General features: G+C 39.1%; 1 pseudogene; it reads right to left on the minus strand.

Moving 5' to 3' along the window:
• Nucleotides 1-1,967: 1,967 nt before the first annotated feature.
• LOC119537346 lies at nt 1,968-4,793 on the minus strand (annotated as a pseudogene).
• Between the last annotated feature and the right edge of the window lie 13,145 nt (nt 4,794-17,938).

Genomic DNA, 17,938 nt, shown 5'->3' on the forward strand with positions numbered 1-17,938 from the left:
GATTTTACTTTCTTTCATTAATCCTTTTATCAGGTTTTTAACACAGCACCAAGAAGCAAGAGCTACAACAGATAACTATGTAATGTGAATATTCAACACCCTAACTTTGTTCCTCTGGCTTATCCCACCCCTCCCTGAAAGAGGTTCAAGTATATACATGATGCTTACTTAAATTAGCTAACTAAAAATCCATCAGCTAAGTTTTTGCTACAAAAACTTTTCCCCACTTAACATTTACAAACTGCCTTGATGAGAGTTGTTATTTTTTTTCCTAAATCTGAAATTTTGGAACCTAGCTTTAAACAATGTTATTTTTTTTTCTGAAATTGAAACAGAATTTCATGTATATTTTGAAGCTCATGAAGAGATTAATAACTAGATTTAAGCCACTCTCTTCGCCACCTCAAATAGTCAGAAAATTCATAAAAGTGCAGGGTCCCTCTGCAATGTCAACAAAATTTCGAAAGTAGCTAAAAATACTTATTTACTCATAAAGGTACTTTTTCCAATAAAGTGAACAATTTTCTCAAAACAGTAAGAAAAAGAAACATTAAGAAAACTCAAAACAAGATCAACTTTTTTATATAAATAGAAATTAAGTGAACATCAAGTATGCTGATAATCCAAAATATTTTTCTATGCTATTTAAGAAAATACAGTGTTACAATTAGATTTATTCACCAGATATTTCCTTCAAAGTATAATTTTTCTCTTGATTGTAATTTGAGGTGTTTAAAACTTAAAATCCCTTTGGGGTTTGGTACATGGGAGCCAACAAACACAAGTGTGATTAAAGTATACTCAGGACCTCCTGCCCTCTGGGTTTAACCTTTCTCATCCTACCCAGAAAATTCCACACTATTTCTAGGGGTTCCCATAAATGAGAAGGTAGGGGTATGTAAGGGGTCTCATTTTCACATCATTTGGTTTCAAAATTCCATCCACTTACCATTTAGTATTTTATCTCCAGTTGCTGTCCTCTTTCTACACAACTCCTCACAGAAATGGCCACACCTTTTTCTTCTTCATTCTTTCAACACTACTAATATATGGTCATTGTGCATTACAAATTTATCAAAACATTAAGGACAGTACAAGATAATGACAAGGTTCTACCTCACAGAATATGAATTCAGATGGAAATGCTGTCTGTAAACCCTCTGATGTTTCCTCACCCAAGGACCTCATATTATTGACCATGTGTCTCTCTGGATCCTGGCCTAATGACTTGCTGGGGGTCCCCCTTCTATCCCACATTCCCTATTCTCTGAATTACAAGCATGTGCAAACATTCCAAATTTACTTTATTTTATTTTGCATATAAAGTCAGCTTTCTGTTTGAGTCAGTTGTCTCCCAAATATACTAATGCAACAAGCTTAGAATTTCCTAACAAAAGGAACCATTAAAATGTCTAATAAACAACAAAAAAAGTAATATTCCCCTGATCCTCCTAGATCAAAACACAGTGAACTTTCAAAATTGACATGGTTTCTCATATTTCATGTTTAGTGCAATAAATAAAAATAAAACAAAGTAGATACAGCATTTTCCTATCCAGGCCATAAACATCGATCGGCAATCCATTATGTACTACTTTCATATACACAGCCACGCTAGTGTGACTTTTTTCAATCATTTGCAGAACTATTTATCTTTCTCAGGAGGAAAAAGAACAAACAATGACATATGAAAACAAACAAAAAACCCAACACAGTCACAATAAATTGTTTCCTTAACATTATTCTCAAACAGAAAAAAAAAAAAAAAGGTTAAAAGGACAATAAACTGTGCAGTGAAGAATTGAAGAAGACCAATAAAAAAAATTGGGAATAATTATGGAGAAAATACTCCCAGTTCATTCACTGTAGTAAGAAAGATACAGGATAAGACTGCTGCCACCAAAAATATTGTAAGAACAATGAAATTCCCTGTCCTATACCAGCTGCACAGGAGATACTAGTTCTGATCAACACTTTCTCCTACTCAGGATTTTTATCAAAGCAAGTTTAACATCTTTGTTCCTCAAGCTGTAGACTAAGGGGTTCATCATGGGAACCACATTGGTATAAAAGACAGAAGAGATTTTTCCCACAGCCAAAGACTCGCCAGAAGATGGTTTCAGATACATAAATAAACCTGATCCAAAGAACAGAGAAACAGCCATTATGTGGGAACTGCAGGTGCTGAAGGCTTTGGACCTGCCCTCAGTGGAACTGATGTGGAGGATGCTGCAAAGAATGAAACCGTAAGAGATAAAGATGGTGAGACTGGGCACAATGATGTTGATGCCCCCTATAATGAAGACCACCAGCTCATTGACATAGGTGCTAGTGCAGGAGAGCTGGAGCACAGGGAGGATGTCACAGAAATAATGGTTGATGGTGTTGGCATCACAGAAGGTCAGTCTCAGCATGCATCCAGTGTGGGCCACAGCACCAGAAAATGCCATCAAGTATGAACCAAACATAAGGTAGGAGCACACTTTAGGGGACATGGCCATGTTATACAGGAGTGGATTACAGATGGCCACATAGCGATCATAGGCCATTGATGTTAGCACATAGCACTCAGAAATGGCAAAAAAACAGAAGAAGTAGAGCTGGGTCATGCATCCCTGGTAGGAGATAATATTCTTCTTTGATAAGAATTTGATCAGCATTTTGGGTGTAAAATTGTGGTATATTCATACAAAAGGATATTACTCAGCAAAATAATGAACTGAGACACAAAATGGAATCTCAAAAATACTATGACAAGTGAACGAAGTCAAACACAATAGCACCTATTTTATGATTCCATTTTTATGAAGTTCTAGAACAGGGAAAAATGAACTTATGTTGATAAAAATATGTGAATGTTTTCTGAAGTGTGGATTCTGAGGATTGATTGCAAAAAGACAGGAGGATACTTTTGGTATGATGGAAAGATTCCATATATGTTCTCAGTGGAAACTGGATGGGTATATACTTAAAAAGCTTTAAAAAAAAAAACAAGCAGTATACTTAAGATTTTAAATTTTATTAATAGGTAAATTACATCTCAAAAAATAAAAATTTAGTTAAAACAAAGTTTAATATTTTGAAATATCTAATGTTCAAAAACATCCATTGAGAAATATGAAAAACTGTTTCTTTTTTTGCAACCCATCTCTAATCTCTAAAAGTGACATCAGAGGAGAAATCTATACCCTACCATGTGGCTATCAGAGGCATGATTCTGGACTATTTGAATCAGTAGTTTCACAAAGAATCGTACACAGATGTTTCCATAAAAGAAATTCTGACTTTTATTAAATTGTTTTCTACATCATGGAGAAAGCCAGTGAATCAGAGGTGAACACATAGTGGGTATGCAGAAAAGAATCTGCGAGACAATCATCTCTTCTGATCCACGCTTATTACCCAAAAGAACCACTATTATGCTAAGCTTGTGTTTCTCTCCACAATAGTAATAGCCAAACATCAATCTTCATGCTTCATTTAATGTCATGGCATATTTTAAGGACATTTTATGGCTATAAAAATTAATAGTAGCTAAAGAGCTGTAAAGTGTCTACCAGAGCTGACACCATGTGTGTCACCTAAGAATTTGCTGTAACCTTCCCCAGGAGATTTCATTAGTTAGGAATACTTTAAAATAGCTATAATTAAATTTTTTAATGGCTGATTTTTGTAAGAATAGTTTGTATTTTTTAAAATAAAAGAGATACCTGATTGTTCACTCAGACTAAATATTGCTGTGAGAGAAGAGACTCCCCATATTCTGAGAGTCATCTCTGATAGAGACCATTTCTGACAGTTGGTTGCATGACTCCTGACTGTAAAGTGTCCACAACCATAAAATGTTCCCGCTGTTTTTTTGGTGAATGTATGGTTCAAATGAACTTGTTAAAGTATTAGACAGTATCAGAGACTTACTTTTAATGTAGATTGAGCCAAGGGGTAAATGTTGTCCCCGGAAACTCTCTCACCCAAAGCCCCAAATATGACAATTAAGACAAGGGTGGGATCCTTGTGCCAAGTGAAGGGCACCCACGCGTACAGGACACACTGGGGACAGTGACTGGAGACCGACACTCCTTAACCCACAGTGGGTTAAAGACTTGTGACCCCCTCAGTGGGTGTGGCGGATCCTGTTTTGCTTTCTGGCATGTTGTAGCTTTCTACATGCGTTATGCATATGCCTCAGCTGTGAAAGCTGCCATCAGGCAACACGTGTCAAAATTCTTAAGGCCTCTCAGGCACCTCAATAAGAATGGACAGACTTGCCAGAAAAGGACGGCATGGACGCAGGGAGGACACCCTTGGATTGTAGAGCAGACAGCCAGCTGGTAGGTCTCCGGCCCCTGCTCGGCTAGAGGAGCTCCTCACCCGAAAGGTCTGGGCACCAAGAGGCCCTTAACCAAAAAGCCAAGGTAAACATATTCAATAAAAAGCTTATCTATTACTGTTTGCAAACAAGGGAATTAAAGAATATTGCCCCGTAGAACCCCCGGACTAACACTGCAGCAAAGTCTACAAAATCACCAAAGGCCGCGGACCCTGCCCCGACCCTCCGCGCACCCCCATAAGCCTGCGGGGCTCCTGAAGCCCTACACCCCACAGTGCTTACCGGGTGCTTCTAGCTGGGCCGGAACAACACGCCCGAGTCCCACGGGCTCACCTCCAGGTGGCGGCGCTGAGTCCTGGGGGCGGTGGAAGGATGACCTGAGGGCCCCGGGTCGCCACCGGCCACACCACAGGCGCCGCGGGTCACACCCGGTGTGAGGGAGAGAAGCAGCCGCCGCCGCCATGGGTCAGAGGAGGAGAAGCATGCTCCAGTTACCGCCGAAATACAAAAGAGACTTGAGGCAGGAACCAAATAAAACGGGCCTGGCCTGCTGTGCCACGTGACCCTGAGGAAGCGCCTCTGCTACCCACGGGCCAAAAGAGCAACAGCTGGCAGCTATCTCCAGAGAGGGTAAGGTCCTTTCATTACTTCAAGACCCCATCAGGATTATCCAAAAAAACAGCCAGGTGAGGCCCTAGAAGCATGAAGAGCAGATATAAGCCACTCCTGCACCTTGTTACAATGGCTGATTATGGCCTGGGGCTTGTCCTTTCCCTACAAGAGCTTACTTACCTCAGGGTCCCTGTGGCTAATGCAGCACCGAGGAAGGGTAGGTGCGGCTTCCACAGGGAGTTATGCTCCAAAGGGTCTACACAGATGCCACCTCTAAGGGGCGGGACAAAACTAGACGAGTCCCAAAGAAGCCACAACAGCCCAATGCCTTCATTATATTTAAGGGGAGCCCTCACCGCAAGCCAAATCCATTGACAGCAACCTCTGAAATGTTTCAAGCCTTGCAGGTCCTCGTTACCCTACAAAATATGAAAACATAACTTTCCAAAAAGGTGTTCACAGTAACAGCCCAGCCTCCCTGTCTGAAACACCTTGGCCAATAGTTTCACCTGGAGTTCCACTCAATGGGGGCCTCCAGCTGAACTGCCTACAATAGGATGAGAGAGAACTCAATTGGCAGCTGTGCCAAGGAGGGCTCCCTAACTGGCTCATTTCCCCAGTCTCGTGAGTTCCTGAGACTCTGTAAGGCAGACGTGACACATCAGGGCACCCACAAGATCAAACAAGCTCCAGACCTTCAACAATGGTGGACCTCCTGCTTGTGCCAAGGATCTGACAGTTCCCAGGCACCTCTACAGACAGTTTTCTCTTCACTGAGGTCATGTTATTTTGGGGTTCCTAAAACCCACAGACTTGCAGGACCTTCTTCAACATGAGATAGTAGGTCAGTCTGATCCCCAGCACAGTGCATGGGTCACCAGCATGCCCACTGATGGACAGGGAGGGACAGACACTGTGACACCTGCCACAGTCACCATGAAGATAGGACCTATCCCACTCCCATGGCCGGATGTTACTGCTGCTCACCTCTCCACTGCCATTTCCTTTCTTTGATGTGGACATTTTAACACTCCATTTCTTCACATGGACCAAGCTCAGATCATTTGAAATGACAATTGAGCCTGCCCACTGAGGACCAATAAATCTCCTCACCCTTGTATGTGGTTAACACTCCACAATATCAACTCATACAGGGTACTGAAAAAATATGCCCAGTCATATGTGATGTGATAGAGGTGGGTATTCTAAAACCCACCATCCCTCCTTTTAACTCACCAGTCTAGCCTGTACTTAAGGCTGGAGAAAAAAAAAATAGAGTCTGGCCATTAAAGACCAGAACTTCAAGAAGGCCATGCCTTCTATCAAAGCCCCTCTACCAGACAATATCATCTTATAAAAAGTTCAAAAGCCTCTTCCAATTAATTTCTGTTATTGACATGAATGTTTTATTCAGTGCCAAGTGCCAATATACGAAACAAATCAGAATCAGTTTGCTTACAATTTTAAAGGCCAACAATACCTTTATGAGACTCCCAATGGGCTACCTCAACAGCCCCTCCCATTACCCATGTCCTGTCCCCACAAAATCTGACTGTCCTCTGGGCTGCTGTCTGATATCCTCCTGGTTCTTTACATAAATGTCACCCTCTTGGCCTGTGACAATAAAGATGAGGTATGACGGGCCCTAATGATGACTGGTATAGACGGGCAATTGTCCCTCACGTAATACAGGTGCTGACCATCTCCATCAAATTTCTTAGCTACAAGTAAAACAACAACACAAAAATCAACAGACTCCACAGCCAATCTGCCATTTTCCTCATTCTCAAGCTCCCACATTGTCATGTTTTTGGCTTTGGATGACAAGAGTCTCCAAGGGCAACGTTTATCCCTTGGCTCAGTCTACACAAGACATGAGTTGAAGACACTGTGTCATACTTAAACAGGTTAATTTAAATAGTGTTCTTAAAAAATAACTTCAAAACCATGTTGAAGTCATCGATCATATTGTGGTCAGGGGTCATACAATTGACTGATTGAGAGGGTCTCTTGTCACTCTAAATACAGGTAGGCTGAATATAAGAGAGGGTAGGGATTCCCCAAATTTTGACAGTCGTCTCCAGATGGAGACCTTCCCTATCAGTGAGTGGTTCTATGACTCCACGACTGTAAAGTACCCACGACACCAACATGCTTCTGCTGTTTCTCTCATAAGAACACTGCCTAAATATACCCGCTTCAACATCAAGCGGTGCCTAAGATTCATCTTTGATGCAGATCAAGCCAAGGGGGAAGCATCACCCCTGGGGACACTGCTACCCAAACAGGACAAAAGGAAATTTCAATACAAGTAAACTGAATTTAAATTTATGGCAGATTTGACATGTCACATACAAGAACCACCAAAAAAAGTCTTCAAATTAAGAAAAACCTGATATGCAAAGCAGGAAAATTCAACCCCAAATAAGGAAAATATCAATTTATAGAAACATATTGAGAATTCACACATATGTTAATTAGTAGACCAGACAATAAAACATTTATTTAAGGAGGAAGAGGAAAGAAATAGCATGCCGAGTAGACATGAAAGGGATGAATAATCAAAATTAGGTTTTCAACAGATGAAAAAAGTAACAGTGAATGAAATTAAGATCAGCTTAGAAATGGAAGGAAAAAAAAAAAAGTATTCAACTTGAATGAACAGCAGTAGTAATACAGAGAGGCTCAAGAAGCACCGGAGTGTCTGTCCTTCAAAATCAGTGGTTAACAAATTCCATCAGGCACATTAGAAATGAGAAGTCAGAGGGTATGTACAAATTAGAAAAGGAACAATTGGAGTTTGTCACTAAATACACAAGCTGAGAAGACTAGTGAATTAATTCTAGGCAAACAAGATGAAACCAGATCAGCTCTTGCAGAGAGAAACAAAAGGTCCAGTTAAAAGAAGCTGAGAAGAAAAAATCTTAAGTGTTTACAAAGCTAAGTGCACCCATCAGGGGCTGAAAGAAAAGGCTCAATTCTGGAAAATGGATTAATTTATGTTGTGTATATTTTTATTTGTTTCTCCTTCTTTCTCTGATGTTTCCTTTTGGGAAATCTGGCATAAAAAAGCTGTTATAAAGTGAAAATAATAGTAATAAATATAGGGTCCTGAACAGACTAAAAATGTTAACTGTGTGTTCTGGGTAACTAGGTATCACAGTTCAGGTATAGAAACCTGTTCCAGTTTGCTAAAGCTGCCATTATGCAAAATACTAGAAATGGATTGGCTTTTATAAATGGGGTTTATTAGGTTACAAATATACAATTCTAAGGCCATAACAGTGTCAACAAGAGGATACCTTCACTGAAGGAAGGCCAATGGCATCCAGAACACCTCTGTCAGCTGGGAAGGTACACAGCTGGCATCTGCTGGTCCTTTGCTCCTGGGTTGCATTTCAAAATGGCTTTCTCCAAAATGTGTCTGGGTTTCTGTCTCTCTTAGCTTCTCTCAGCTCTCTACTTGGTTCTGTCTGAGCATCCAGGAGTCCTTTCTTACCTTCTCTGTGGCAATCTCTGGGCTTCATCTCTTAGCTTAGCATCTCCAAATGTCCTTCTGTCTGCATTTCATATCATCTTCAAGCATCTGTGTCTGTGTCAGCTTCTAGCTTCTCCCAGGGGCAAACTCTGGATTACATAGCTTCTCTCCAAAATGTCTCTCTCAGTATTTCAAGTGCCTTCTTTCCATGAGCTCTCTTAAAGGACTCCAGTGATCTAATTAAGCCCCATCCAGAATGGGCAGGGGTCACACCTCCACAGAAGTGATATAATCAAAAGGTCTCGTGCAGATGGGTGGGTCACATCTCCACGGAAATAACCTAATCAAAAGGTCCCACCCTAATCAAAAGACTAGTAAGTCTGCCTCCACAAGAATGCATTAAAGAATAAGGCTTTTGTGGGGGCATAATAGATTCAAACCAGCACAAACCCAAAGGAGTTAAATCCAAGGGGCATGAGAAAATTCAGAACAAAAGAATATAGACTACATAGTTAGCTATATGATTCTAAGTTTTGGGACCCAAACATCTACTGAATTAAACAGCTAAAAATACTGAGTAAAATATTCTATCAATATTTTGTATTATGACCTAAGTGGAGATTACACTGATTTTTGCATTATTCAATAAAGTATGCAAGTATGTTTTGTGAATTTTTCAACATGTATGTTGTTAGATGGTACAATAAGAAAATTCAGAATTGCCATTATATACCATGTTACTGTGAATTATTTAAAACTTAAAATTATCCACTTTTTACTTGAAACAGAATTGTGATTATTGTATTGTTTCTTAGATAATATTTTCAAATAACGCATCATCATAATTCTTAATGAAAATTTGTGCTAGTTTCTGGAACATAATTTTATTAAGGTTTAATTAAACAGTTGCTGAACAAGAGTTCATTTTAAAATTATTTTTAATGCAATTTTATTAACATACAGTCACATACCATATAATCATCCAAAGTATACAGTCAGTTCACAGTATCATCATATAGTTGTCTGTTCATCACCACAATAGTTTTGAACATTTTCATTACTCCAAAAATAAAAATAATAAAAATAAAAAGTACAAAAGAACACCCAAAATATTTCATACCCTTCCTCCCCCCCATTTTTTGTCCCCATTTTCTTACTCATCTTTTCATACCCTGGATAAAGGGAGCGTGAGCCACAGGTATTCACAATCACTTGGTCCCATCATGTAAGCTATATAGTTATATGACAGTCTTCAGGAATCAAGGATATTGGGTTGCAGTTCAACAATTTCAGGTATTTCCTTCTAGCTATTCTAATACACTAAAAACTAAAAATGGATATCTAAATAATGCATAAGAATAACCTCCAGAATGACCTCTCAACTCCATTTGAAATCTCTCAGCCACTGAAACTTCATTTTGTTTCATTTCTCTTCCCCCTTTTGGTCCAGAAGGCTTTCTCAATACTACAATGCTAGGTTCAGGTACATCCCTGGGAATCATGTTCCACATTGCCAGGGAGATTTACACTCCTGGGAGTCATGTCCCACATAGGGGGGAGGGCAGTGAGTTTACCTGCAGAAGAGATAGGCCACATCTGAGCAACAAAAGAGGTTCTCTGGGGGTGACTCCTAGACACAATTATAAATAGGTTTAGCCTCTCCTTTGCAGTAATGGTAAGCCCTAAGATCAAGGCTTGGCCTCTTAAACTGGTAGTCCCCAATGCTTGCAAGAATATCAAGAATTCCCCAGGTGGGGAAGTTTAATATTACCACATTTTCCACAATCCTTCAAGAGGGCTTTGGAAATACTTCTTATTCTCTGCCCAAATTACTCTGGGATGTTTCGGGGCTTCATGCTAACCCGTACAAACCAACCAGATCTCACCCACTATTCAATGTTCCATGTAATTATGTGTTTGAATAAACTGACCATGCAAGTTAAATTATATAGTGTGCTACAGAAAATATAGATTTTGCACCAAATAAACATCTCTTTCTTTGGTCTCACATAGAAGTTGAAGTTTTAAAACACAGTCAATATCATCCTTTACCCTTTAGTCTGATTTACCTTAGTCCCAACCAAGTCCCTTTTGTTCATCTCTAATTGAAGTCTCATCTCTTTTTCAGCTTTTTAAACAGTTGCTGTATGGGGTAATGCTGACATTTATAGCTGCCAAACTCTGGCTCTGAGTCTCAGGTGTCACATATTACAGGGACATGTTGTCAGGTGTTACAGGGACTGCCTAGGTTATACACAAACAGCTCAGCATCTCAGAATTTAGAAATAACCATTACAACTCATGAATGGATGCTGTGATAGCTTACAATCTAGGAACCTTTACAATAAGCCTTCCCCTGATAACCTATGCTCTCAGATTCAATTCTCAGAGTTTGTGCATTATAATTAGTCCATATCAGTGAGGCGTTGCAATGTTTGTCATTTTGGTTCTGGCTAATTTCACTCAACATACCGTCCAGTGTTCAGGATGTTCACTCAACATACTGTGCTGGTGGGGGAGGGATGCCAGCTCCACAGTGTGGGAAGCTCTACTACCCTCAGCTCCATGCTGTGATCTCAGCTATTTCACGCACTCCAGGCTGGTACACGACATGTGCCCAGCCACAGACATCCCCAAAACGTTGCCCCAGACCTTCTCTAGTTACTCTTGGCCACACACCAGTCACTTCAGGGTACCAACTGAAAACACCTCCCCATGCTGCCATCCCACCCCACCTCCTGATCAAGAGATCTTAATATTATAACCACATTTTTACATTCACCAATAAGAAACATAGAATGCAAATTAAGTAATGTGGTTCAAAATCATTCTGAAAACCATCCCAAGATTTACAAAAACTGAAATCAATATTAAAAGAAAGTAAAAGCTCTTTTCTTTTATTGCCACATTTAACATTCAATTTGGAACCTGATTTCACTTTTTAATTTTAAATATTACAAAATAACAAAGAAGTTCTAATTTGCAGAAACCGTGTGCAATATTAGTGCAGTCACACTGCAACCAGCTTAGATGCCACTAAAAGGACACATCAGCTGGAAATAGGGAGAAGTGCCTGATATGAGGAGACTGAGACTGGGGCTGCTGCCTGAAGCAGGGACCTTCAGGATCCCCAGCCTGGTTCCCATCACTAAGACTACAGCACCTAAGGCTGCACACTGTGCTCCTGGGGCACCTGAAACCTTCCATCAGCAGCCCCATGGGTCCTTGTCCACAGTGGGTGCTGTCCTCCTCTGCATATGGCTGCTATAGCTGGGGTTCTGGTGGTAAACCCCCTTTGTTGAATGGAACAGTGACTCCCTGGTTGTCTCATTGTTCTTGCTGCCTCTCAAAGCATGTGGTGTGCTGTCCTGTCAGACCACCTACCCCCTTGACCTCCAAGAAGCCCTTTTTTTGACTACGATCTGTCAGAGCAATGAAACTAGAACTCTATCTCCATCTGGACAGACTTGATTGGCCCAGGTTCAATACCCCAACCTCAAACCCACTTGCCAGTCAGCTGCTCCTTAGTGGTTGGAAAGCTCTGTCCTGCTCTTTATTCATGAAGGAGGAAGAATGAGAAATTTGGATAGAACAGCCTAAAAACTCATCCATTATTAAGTCAAACTTGGTGTTATATCAAATAAAAATCCTGATAATATTTCAGTCTTGGTGATGAAATGAACTTGTAATTAACTGGCACCATTCCATAAGCCCTGAGATTTCTAACTTCATGTTTTCCCCGTTATATTTGGAGTTATTGTCCTTTAAATTAGTTATTTAATCTACTTTAAGTTAAAATTAATGGAATTAAGGTTTTATGTAAAACATATTTTATACCTCCTTAAAATATGCTAATATGAGACTGAACAAGAGTAAAACAAAGTTTCCAATTTAAATTGTTTAAAGAGTAGCTATAGCAAGAGGAGATGTATAATGAGTGAAACTTGTATAGAATACTACTGTGTCATATAAAAGTTTCACTCACTAAGTTTATCTCTCAGAAACTTAAATCCACCAGTGTTCCTAGGCCAGATAAGGCCTAAAACCCAGAGGCAACAGCCTCTTTAAGAACAACCAGATGCAGCTACCTTCCCCATAATGCTGAAACTCCTTTTCAATATGAATAAGTTAGGGTGTTCACTGCCTAGACACACCTTAGGATCAAGAATGATTAAACAAGAGGAAGGGGTAGCACAGACAAGACAGGATTTAACAAAGGATTACAAATATTGAATCTTCATATAAATTTTGTTTTAGATGCTAGGGTATTAGAATAGCTAGAAGGAAATAACTGAAAAGGTAAAACTGTAACCCATAACATTCTTTGAAATTTGCTCTGTAGCTACCGGTTAAATTGTACTTTGAAGATTATCAACTTTCTATATATATCTTGTATTTCACAATAATAAAAGAACTAAAACTGTGGAACTGTAACACACAACATTGTTTGAAATTATCTATGTAACTACTTGTTAAAATGTACTTTGAAAGTTGTCACCTTTCTGTATATATGTTGTATTTTACAATAAGGAAGTAACTGAAAAGGTAGAACTGTAACCCATAACATTCTTTGAAATTTGCTCTCTAACTACTTGTTAAATCATACTTTGAAAATTATCAGTTATGTATATGTTAAATTTCACAATAAAAAATTTTAAAAAAAGATGCATAATGATAATATCCATGTATTTAAGGAATTTAGCAATTTACAGAAACAAAACTTCCAAACATTCAATAGTTAAGTATAAGCTTACATATGCTAAATTATTTTACATCTAATTTTAACATATTACTTTGAAAAAAGGAGTTTTTAAACAATTTTAGTTATAAGTATAAAATGTGATTTTAACTTTAAAAAATAAAGTGATTAGATTTGCTAAGTCAAAACAAGAATATATGTTCATCCTGTGAAATAAGCCTATTGATTTCACAGAACTGAGCTAAGCGGTTGGTTGAGTAATGCTCCACCAGAGAGCGCTAGTGAATGTGACACAGTACCCAGATCACAGGATTCACGCCATGCCATTTCAGCCAAGGATCAAGAATTTATACATTGCTGATATTGCCTTATTTTATGTATTTATTAAAATGTGAAATTTAAAAGTTAGTGCTTTAGACTAAAATTCAAACCAAACAATTTTAAAGTATTTAATCAGGTAATTTAATGGATAGAGTCAAACAAAGGATAGAAGTAGACAATATGCATTAAGGTTCTGCCTGGACAGTAAGAGTAAAAGAAAATTATAAAGGTGAGATAAATATCAATAATACATATAAATATCTGATGCTTTGTTCTCATAATAATAATTGTAATCATTTTAAGAAATGTTCTTAAATACCATTCTATTATAAGGTGACTTTTATATAACAATGTTTTCAAACTTTTAAAAACTCTTGATACCAATGAAAAACCAAAAACTTAGAGACTTATTTAACTATGTCCCCTGATAGATATATCCTGTGAGGGGCATTTTTCCCTATTCTTATTGAAAGTAGTGATGGATGGTTTATTTTCTTTGTATCACAGAACAAGAAAACTTTGTGAGCCCCATTTTCTATCGTTTTCATTTATTATGAAAAACTAAATTTTTGTTTCAACAAAATTAAAATAATAGCACTTATCTAATAAGCTTTCTAAAGCACACATACTACCATGAAAGTTTTGACAAGCCCTCACCAAGGTGGCTTGTCCCCAAATTCCTCAGACTCACCTTAACAGGAAATGATCACCATTTCCAAAAAGATAGTGATTAAATCTTTCTTTGTAACTGACCTTGTTTAACCCCCTCTAAATCAAACATCTGGGAGACATGTGCATATTTCAAGCTCCTCAAAGCCTTGTCAATCCCCTCTCTGCTGTAATCACTTTGCTGAGGCACAGTTCCCTTCATGACCCCCACCTTCAGGCTCATTTTGAAACAACCCTCTGGAATTACTCTCCTTTCTTTCACAATCTCCTTTTCTTTCTGTCCATTCCTTCACTGGGTTCTGAAACATGAGATTCATCAATCAAGTCATGTAACAGTGTACTCATCTAAAGAACAGGATAAAGAGACTTATCTTTCAACAGTACTTGTAAAGAATGTGGTGCACACTGTGGAACACAATTTAACTTTTCTTCTAAGAAATAAGATGGAGAAATCAAAATACATGTCGAAAGAAAAAATCCCAAAAGGACAAAGTTATTGCCATAATTATTTCTGTTTGATTTTAAAGGAGTAAACAACCTGACATTACATGTGGCAATCTATTCCATAGCCAAGAATAACATTTTGCAAGATCTAATCATAATCAGTAGAATTCTAGATATATTTGATGACAAGGCAAATATTGCATGTAAAATAGCAACACAGGCTTATGAGAAGTTGAGGAAAATTTCAATTCTATTTATAACAAGGCATCATTTGAACACCATAATAAAAAAATATAATCAAAGCATACTGTAGTCTATGGTCAACAGTAACATTGTAATATGCTTCCATTAAATGTAACAAAGGCAACATTTCAAAGCTAAATGTGTATGAAGGGGGATATAAGGGAGGGATATGGGATTCCTGGTAGTGGTGTTGTTGTCTAACCTTACAATTATGTTATAGTGTATGATATTTTATTTTTCTTTTTATTATCTTTTGATAATGTTTTTTAAGAAAACCTTTTTTTCATAATAATCAATGTTCAAGTGCTGACTGTTGTGATAAATGCACAACTATATGATGATATAGTGAACAATTGTTTATACACTGTGGATAATTGTATGGTATGTGAATGTATCTCTATAAAATTGTTGGAAAAAATATAAATGGGGTAAAACTGCTGGAGAAAACATGGAGAGAGGGATGTACCTATTTACTGTTGGTGGGGAGGAAGAATGGTGTAGCCTTTCTGGAGGAGAGTGTGGTGGTTCCACAAGAAGCTACGTATGTGGGGACCATAAGGTCCTGCACCACATTATGGGGTGTATACTTGGAAGATCTGAGAGCAGAGACATGAATGGACATTTGTACACTGTTGTTTATGGAGGCAGTATTCATGATGTACAATGGGTGGAGGTGGCCTAAGGGTACATTGACTGTCAAACAGAATGGTGAACTGCGGTGTAGGCATACAATAGAATATTGAGCAACTGTGAGAAGGAGTGAGGCTGTGAGACACCCAATGAGGTAAAAGGATCCTGTAGACTACATTTTGACTGAAGTACGCCCAAAACAAAGGCAAACACTATAATGCCTCACCAATATGGACTAACTACAATGTGTTAACTCAGAATTGAACCTTAGAGCACAGCTTAATCAGGGGAATGCTTATTGTAATGGTCCCTAGATTATAAGATCTTACAGTAGTCTCATCTGTTCCTGAACTGCAATGGCTATCTCCAAATTTTGAGATGCAGATCCCTTTATGTATAAGCTGATCAGTCTCTGGAACGTTGGGTATCTGTGTGACACCTGAAAGAGCCAGAGCTCAAAAGATATGAATGTCAGTATTAGTGCATACAGCAACTGTTAAAAAAGCTAAAAAATAGTCCAGACTTCAATTATAGATATGAATGAAGCAGATCCAGTTAAGACTAGGGCAAATCAGGCCAAAAGGTAAAGGACAATAATGTCTCTTAAAACTTCACCTTCCATGTGAGTCCAAGGGAAGAGATGTTTATTTGGTGCAGGATTTATATTTTCTAAACAATTTAACTTGTACAGTTTATTAAAAAACCACAACTACATGGAAATTTGAATAGGAAGTAAGATGTGGTAGGTTTGTATAGGTTAGTGTGAAATAGAAATACATCCCAAAGTAATTTGGGCACAGAATAAAAACATATATGCAGGGTCCTCCTGAGGAGCTGGGAGAAAATGAGGAAGTGTTGGACTGCCTCACCTGGGTTGTTGCTCATAAATATTGAGGACTGGTGGTTTGTTGTGCTGAGCCCTTTATCATGGGACTTGCCCTTGTGAAGCTTGTTGCTGCAAAGGAGAGGCTAAACCTGCTTATAATTGTGCCTAAGAGTCTCCCCATGAGTACTTTTTTGTTGCTCAGATGTGGCCCTCTCTCTCTAGCTAAGCCAACTTGGCAGGTGAACTCACTGACCTCCCCACTACCTGGGACATGACTCCCAGGGGTGTAAATCTCCCCGGAAATGTGGGATATCACTCCCGGAAATGAATCTGGACCTCACATCATGGGACTGAGAACATCTTATTGACCAAAAGGGGGATGTAAAATGAAACAAAATTTCAGTGGCTGAGAGATTTCAAATGGAATCAAGAGGTCACTCTGGATGGCATTCTTACACACTTTATGGAAAACCCTTTTTAGGTTTTAATATATTGGAATAGCTAGAAGTAAATACCTGAAACTATCAAACTCCAACCCAGTTGGTTTGACTCTTGAGGATGACTGTTTAACAATGTGGCAAAAAAGAGTGACAGTGTGATTGTGAAAACCTTGTGGATCACACTACCTTTATCCAGTGTATGGATGGATGAGTAGAAAAATGGGAACAAAAACTAAATGAAAAATAGGGTGGGATGTGAGAAATGATTTGGGTGTTCCTTTTTACTGTTACTTTTTATTCTTATTTTTATTCTTTGTGTTATAAGGAAAAAGTTCAAAAATAGATTGGGGTGATGCATGCACAACTATATGATGGTACTGTGAACAGCTGATTGTACACCATGGATGACTGTATGGTACGGGAATATATATCAATAAAACTGAGTTTACAGTAAACAAAGAAAAGAAAAGAAAAACAGATTAGGTTCAGGCCTCCTTGGGACTGAGAATGACATTTTAGTTCAGATCAGGACCTGCATGGTTAGAAAGACAGAAAATTCTTCCAAGAGGACTTTAGCAAGAAGATGAAGGGATATAAAAGAATGGGGGGGGGGGGATCCAAGATGGTGGATTAGGAGAGACAGAGAAAAATACTTCTCCGTGAAAAATACACTAGATAAAAGACAGAAGTGTTCCAGAATACCAGTTCCAGTGCAGTTCCAGTGTTGTACCAGCTGGAAAAGTTCCGCTAAATCCACAGAGACCGTGAACTTGGTGAAATCGAGAGTCTGCGCTCAGAAATGAGTGAGTGAGGCTCCTGGGGAAACAGCAGTCAGGCCGTGGTCAGGAGAAACCAGGGGTTGGCATTTGGAGATGGATTAGTTAAAAACCTTAGGAGCGGCTGCAGATCTGGCAGCAAGAGCCATGCAGTTGAACGCAGTTGAGTGCGATGGGGAGTGCTTTCCACACTCTGAGCACCCACATCAGTATCTCATGTGGGCAATAGCCTTTCACACACCCATTGCTAACTGTCCCGGATCTAGGAAGGCGGAGGTCCATGGAAGGGGGAAATTACTACGCCCCATACAGCCATCTTCTCAGTGGGCTGAGAATGCCCCTGCGTGGTACCACGGCCCAGACCTTCCCTAGGGGAGTGTGCTCACCTGTGACACTGTGCAGTCTTCCCCCCACAGAGGGCATGGCTTGGAGGTGGGGTCCTTCATGGAAGTCCCAAGGCCCTATACCAA

This window comes from Choloepus didactylus, chromosome 6 (genome assembly GCF_015220235.1).
Source record: "Choloepus didactylus isolate mChoDid1 chromosome 6, mChoDid1.pri, whole genome shotgun sequence".
NCBI classification, from domain to species: Eukaryota; Metazoa; Chordata; class Mammalia; order Pilosa; family Megalonychidae; genus Choloepus; species Choloepus didactylus.